The sequence below is a fragment of the Silene latifolia genome, chromosome 10, assembly GCF_048544455.1.
Source record: "Silene latifolia isolate original U9 population chromosome 10, ASM4854445v1, whole genome shotgun sequence".
Classification (NCBI taxonomy): Eukaryota; Viridiplantae; Streptophyta; class Magnoliopsida; order Caryophyllales; family Caryophyllaceae; genus Silene; species Silene latifolia.
Window position 1 is genome coordinate 129,443,895 of NC_133535.1, and position 6,216 is coordinate 129,450,110.

Here is a 6,216-nt window from a genome sequence, read left to right on the forward strand (position 1 = left end):
TTGCATTGGGAATTCGACAAGAATAATAAATAGAAAATCACAACGGTTTCATAACCATTTAACCTTTTTATTTCATTCATTTTCTAATAATAATAGTACGCTACATAATAAAAATAGAAGAGGCTAGGATTCTAAAAACCCCACCTTTTTTATTACAACAATAATAATAATAAATAATAATAATAATAAAAGGACTTGGGCTATTCTTCCATCTTCCCCTTGCCCTTGTCATTCTTGTCACACTTCTTGTCACGACCTCGAGCCGGACGCTCTTGCGCCACTTCAGACCTAATCACCAATGGTCTTTCTCGAGGCCTCGACTTCCCATTCTTGCCAACCACCATTTCCGCGACAGGAGAGATCTTCGGTTTCTTCAAAGGATGAATAACTCGAAGCCCGGCTTCTTCTTCTCCTTCTGTCAGATGCTTCTCTTTCTCTTTCTCTACCTCGCGCACCTTGTAGTCCACAGGCTCGCGCTTCCTCAATCTCTCGCGTTCTTCAGGAGTCGTAGCACTCCTCCATCGCAGATAAGAATACGACACCCATAAGGCATTAGCGGAGAAATTCAAGAACCACATGTTTCTTTGGGCCCATTTAATGGCCCATTCCCTCCGGCTATCAGTGGGAAGTGCCACAGCGGTCTGCGCAATGGTATCCAGCTTCGGGATCATCTGCTTCATTCCGATTTGTCTCATCAATCTTTCCGGGAAGATACACACCATGAATTCTAGACCAGGAATGCGCACGGACCTAGTAGGATCAAAAGAAGACACTCCAGTGACGGATTTGAGGTGCCACCACGGTACGACCCACCTAATAAAAGGACCATCCTCACTCTTCGCCTTATTCTTCCAAAATCACGGACCCGAGTGAAGTCCACCATGTACAACCTCATCCTCATCGCAATCGAGCGGGCATGGTAAGAAGGAACATGGACTGGGGGCTCGATCAATCGAAGCCGTTCCATAAGCCAAACCTAACAAAAGCAGGTATTAGACATAACACGAAAAAAAAAAACAAAAAAAACAAAAAAAAACGAAAAAAAAAAAAGAACAAAAAGAAGGTGTTGTTTTACCTGCAGGATGACGGGACTTCCCAAATACGGTAGGTCGCGGTTGGATTTCCTATTATCCAAGCCCAACAAGATCTCTCCTAAGCATAAACAAGCTGGGCTCCTGCGCAGCTCCATTTGCTCAACAAGGACCAGAAGACGGGGATCACCTCTTAAGTCTTCATCAACATGCCCTTGGAAGACATACGCATGCAAAAGGCAAAACCCAAATGCCTTCCGCCTAGCAACATAAGAAACGGTGGGGTCGGCCCTATTTATGAATCGGTCTATGAAGTCCAGCATTCTCACTCCTTTCGAGGTAACTAGTCGGTCTACCTCAAGTCTAGTCAACCCAAGCAAATCTCTAAATTTGCTCTTGTACCCTTGCGAAGTAGAAGGAATGGCAGGCAAATGTTCGGGATCCCACCCACCAACCGCAGCAATTTCTTCAAGAAATGGGCAAATGTCGCCTCCAGGGAACGCAAAATCGTGATAATTCGGGTCCCAATAATCAAGACAAGCATCCAAGAACGGTTTAACAACCTTGATTAGCCTCAAACTCAACAATGATCCAAGGGTATAGGCACCCATATCATATTTTTCCGTGTTCGAAAATTAGTTGGTCCATTCCTTCAAGCGAATCTCCAAAGTATTCATGATGAAAAGTTTCTTTTGAGAATTTTATGTAATAAGACGAAGAAGAGACGGAAGAATTATGTGAATAAAAGCTCCATCCGCGTTTCTTTTTATACTAATTTCTGTTTCCAAAAATCTGCCAGAGCAGAACACCTTGGGAACAGGCGCAGCACCCGCTGCGCCTCTTCAAAGGGACGCAGCTCATGCTGCGCCTCTTCCTCAGCTTCAGTTCTGTGATTTTCCGCGTTGGATCTTTCCTAATTCCACGACGAATAATTTCCTATCCCTAAGGATTATTATTTTGGTAAATACGCGAAAATTACCATGTTTCAGGTTTCCTAATTACGCAAGGCACGAATTTCGAAGCGACATCAATATTTTCGCCATTTTACCACACGTGCACATTTTCATTTTAGGAAATAATTTTCATTTTCATTTTAGGAACTAATTTTTTGTTTTAATTCATTTACATTTCTCATTTAATTCATTTACTTTAGAAAATAATTTTCAATTTACCGAATTTCAACATTTATATATTAATTTCAATTTTTTAATTCCATTTCTACATTTCTAACTTATAGATTTCTATTTTTCTTTTTTTTTAGAGGTAACCTTCCCTACCGTCCGGTCATTTCCAGCAAAATTTTTGCATTTTTTGCATTTCTTTCGAGTCTTTCATTTCGCGCTAATTAAGGCCATATGTATATACAAATGAATGTTTTGCGTGATTTCTATGTAAATTTCGGCATGACATGACGGCGCGAAAACCGTCATCTACCAAACCTGTTCAAAGCTAACTGCAGATACAAGCAACACAACCCAAAGCAAAAGGCTCTCGGGCCATCTTATATACACCAAACAAGGAAATGTACAAGAAAGTCGGGGCTCTCGCCCAAACAAAAGTCCAAAAATGTCCAAAATCAAGGTCCAAAATGTACAAGTGTGCAAGTCTACAAAAAAACAAAGTAAAGCTACTTTGCTGTCGCCCTCCACTCATGAAATCTTGCCGCAAGAGCGGCAATCTCGCGTCCCGAACCTCGAGCTCCTCAACAAGCGAGCCGTCTCTCCCGAGATCGGGTCAACTCTCGCTCCAGCTCGCGGTCCCCCTGTAAACAACAACAAAATTGGCTCATGTCAATCGTGTCAAATCAGTCCAAACAATTACAAAGGAATTAAAAATCAAAAAATGAAGTAAGCATAAGGTTCATACCTGACGACCTCGACCGCCGACAAGTGCCTCGACGGCAGTAGCTCGCAGCCGGTTGGCCACCCTCCATAGCGCCACGAACCGAGACGGCGCAATCTGCATTTTCAAAAGGAAGTTCTCAATAAATTTAATAAAGTTCAGTCAAACGTGTTCTTACACAAAAAAAAAATTGTACAAGTCAGAGGCTCACCCTCCGAATTAGATGCTGCCAGTCGTCCAGGCCAGCATCCGTCACAGCCACATCAAAGTCGCGCAGCTCGGAGATCGTCGTCCTCCCGGTCGCGTCAGTGTACTCAAGGGTCTCGGGGTACTCTGGGGGCTCGATGCCCGCCGCCTCAACCTCCTGTGAAGCCAAATATTTCTCATTAATCGATGATCTTTCATCATAAGTTCTCAAAAAATCAAGTAAAGAAGAAGAGTAAAGATGCTCACCACTACCGGCCAGTACGCGAACCTCCCGTAGAGGAACGCCGAGTAGTCCTCGCCAGGAAGAAGGAGGGCGTCACCGCCGATGCCAGCCAAGTCAACCTCCCTCTCTGCCTCAGAAGGCTCTCTGAACATCGTCCTAGGAGGATCGATGGGAACCGTCAACACGTCCCGAGAGCACTGACGAGCCAAGCGCTCGCCCAAGTACCACACGGGACCCATCGACGTCCTTAGCAGCAGCCGGCTCGAGCTCCTGGGTCGAAGGACCTCAGCCACAAAAGGAGGCGCTCCGGCGTACTCCGCCCAAGGTCTGGGTACCCATTGTGATAAGACAAACAAGGATCATTCCTATGATCGATTAAAAACAGTGAAGAAGCGAATGAATATAAGTGAGATGCTTACGCTGTCCAGCTGAAGAGCGTTCACGTCCCGCCGGTAAAAGCCGTGAGAGGAACGCTTGCTCCTCGTCCTACACATCACCCAATCCCTCACAACGGGATAGGCCTTCTCCAGCGGCCCTGTCCTCTTGGGCACGAGGCCCGGGAAGTAGGAGTACACCCACGCCTGTGAAACAAGATAGTCAATAACAATCATTCGTGATTTGATAAATAAAGGAATTCATTTCAAGCCTCAATGAAGGTTCATACCTCCAGCAGTAGTCCAGGTCCGACAGCACCAGGAGAAGTCCCCTTCTCCATAAACTCCGGACGAACCATGGCCCTCATGAAGCGAATGAGGACTGCAGCCAGCCAGCGATGACCAGTCCCAACGCCCTAGGGAGCTCAGGTCAGAAAGGAAGGGAAGAAGCTTCGTCGACAGCCTCTCTCCCTTGTCTCCGAGGTAAATCGAAGACAGAAACCACCAGAGCCACAAACGAGCCCTCTGCTCAGCTGTACAGGGAGGAGGAGCCGTCTCCCTCCCATCAATCGTCACCAGCGTCGGGATCTTTCCCACAAATTAGTCTCGAACGTAGGAGCTGGGCACCAAGCCCGGCACTGGGACGGCCTTCGGCGAGAAGTTCCAGCCGATCAGTCTCCTCGCCTCGGTCGAGTCCGTCCTCATGGCAGTCTCTGGCCACTCCACCTCCTCGGTCCCACACGGCAGACCAGAAATCATGCCGTAGTCCTCCAGAGTGACTCCCACCTCACCAAAAGGCATGTGAAACATGGAAGTCGTATCCCATAATCGGTCCAAGAAAGCGTGGACCAGGATAAGGTTAGCCCGCAGCTTCCTCTTCGCGATATACCTCCAGGCCTGCACCAAAGAACTGAACGCTCCGCGCTCGATCATGGCGCGCTCCTCTGCCGACAGCCGCTCGTAGCACTCCATCGCTATCGTATAACCCGAGAATGACCTGATGTTCCCGGCCTCCTATTGTGATTTGAAACAAAAGCTATCTTTAGTTTTGAATGAAAATTGGAAAAGATATGAGCAAATGAAACGAAAGAAGATGAGTGATGAGTAGTGAATTCCTATTTACCAAAATCTTCACCGTCCTGTAAGACAGGTGAACCTCGACAGCCCACAGCAGGTGCCTACTCTCCCAAGTCTCAGCCCACGCAGGAGCTCCTCTCAGCTGACGACCTCCTCGTCCAACGTTGGCCCGTCTCGGGGCCTCCACCTCCTCAGCAGCCTCCTCCTCGTGGACATCGTCTCCAGCAGCCATCACCGCAGCGGTGAAGGCATGCTCTAAAGCCTCCTCGACAGCAGCAGTGTCTATCTCCATGGGAGCTCTCCCATAAGTAGAAGCCACATCACCTGTGACGTTAAAGCAAATTTAGGCCGCGTCGCATGACGACATGCCTTGGTTAATGGATTTTCGAGCCTTTGAAAGCTCTGAAACCGCTCTTTTCTTGCCATCTTTGGCTAGACTCTCACCAACCCGATCACTCATGTGGTAATATGGGTCAAGTCAAGCCTAATTTGAAGCCTAGTTCCGGGTTCAAGTCGAAATTTCGGCAGCATTTCGTTATAATGGCGATTATGCCATAGAAAGTGTCCTAAAAAAGCTGTCACAAACCAAAATTCCGAGATGATAGAAAGTTTACCCATCATCCAAGGATCCCAAATATCAAGTTTCATCGCAAATGGGCAATCCTAAGACTATTTTCGAAGCAATTTACGATTCAGCTGTGAAACCGTCTCAAATTTCACTCAAATGCTCAAAACTCAATGAAAATTTGAAACAAATACATGGTTATGTTCCTTATACTACCAATTACCCGTTTCTAATGTCAATTTGACAAGGCAAATGCATTTGGGGGAAAAGCCCCAAATTTTTGATCAAATTGGGTTGAAAACCCTAATTTTCCGATCCAAAATTAAGCCGATACGGAAGATTAATGCAAGAATGAGACACATACCTCGATTATTCATGATTAATGCAAGCTTTTGGATCAAACCTTGGCGGAAATGGTGATGATTTGAGAGAGAAATGTGTGAATTATGTTTCGAACAAATGAACACAAACCCTTCTGATTATCGCGTTTTTACGCAGAAAATACATTTTGGGGAATAGACGCAGCAGGCGCTGCGCCTCTTCCAAGAGACGCAGCTCTTGCCGCGCCTCTTCCTGGTGTTCCCTCCCTACGAGTTTTCAAAAATTCGTTACGAGTTCGTTATTTGTGGGCCCATCCTTGGTGCGCCTCTTCCTTGATGCTATTTTATCTTTTTGATCCGTTTGACGATTTTCTTTCGTTCCGGCCCTCATTTTCCAAGCCAGCAGCAGAATATTATACGTTATTTATTGCTTCCAAGACTTTGCTTGTCACAACGAGCAAGTATTTCTCGACAGGTGTTTCGACACACCTTCTCTTCATTATCTTGCCCCCAAGCGAGAGTAAGCGGATATACTTTCCCTCTCAAGGCACGGAGATAAAATTCCCGATTACGTTCC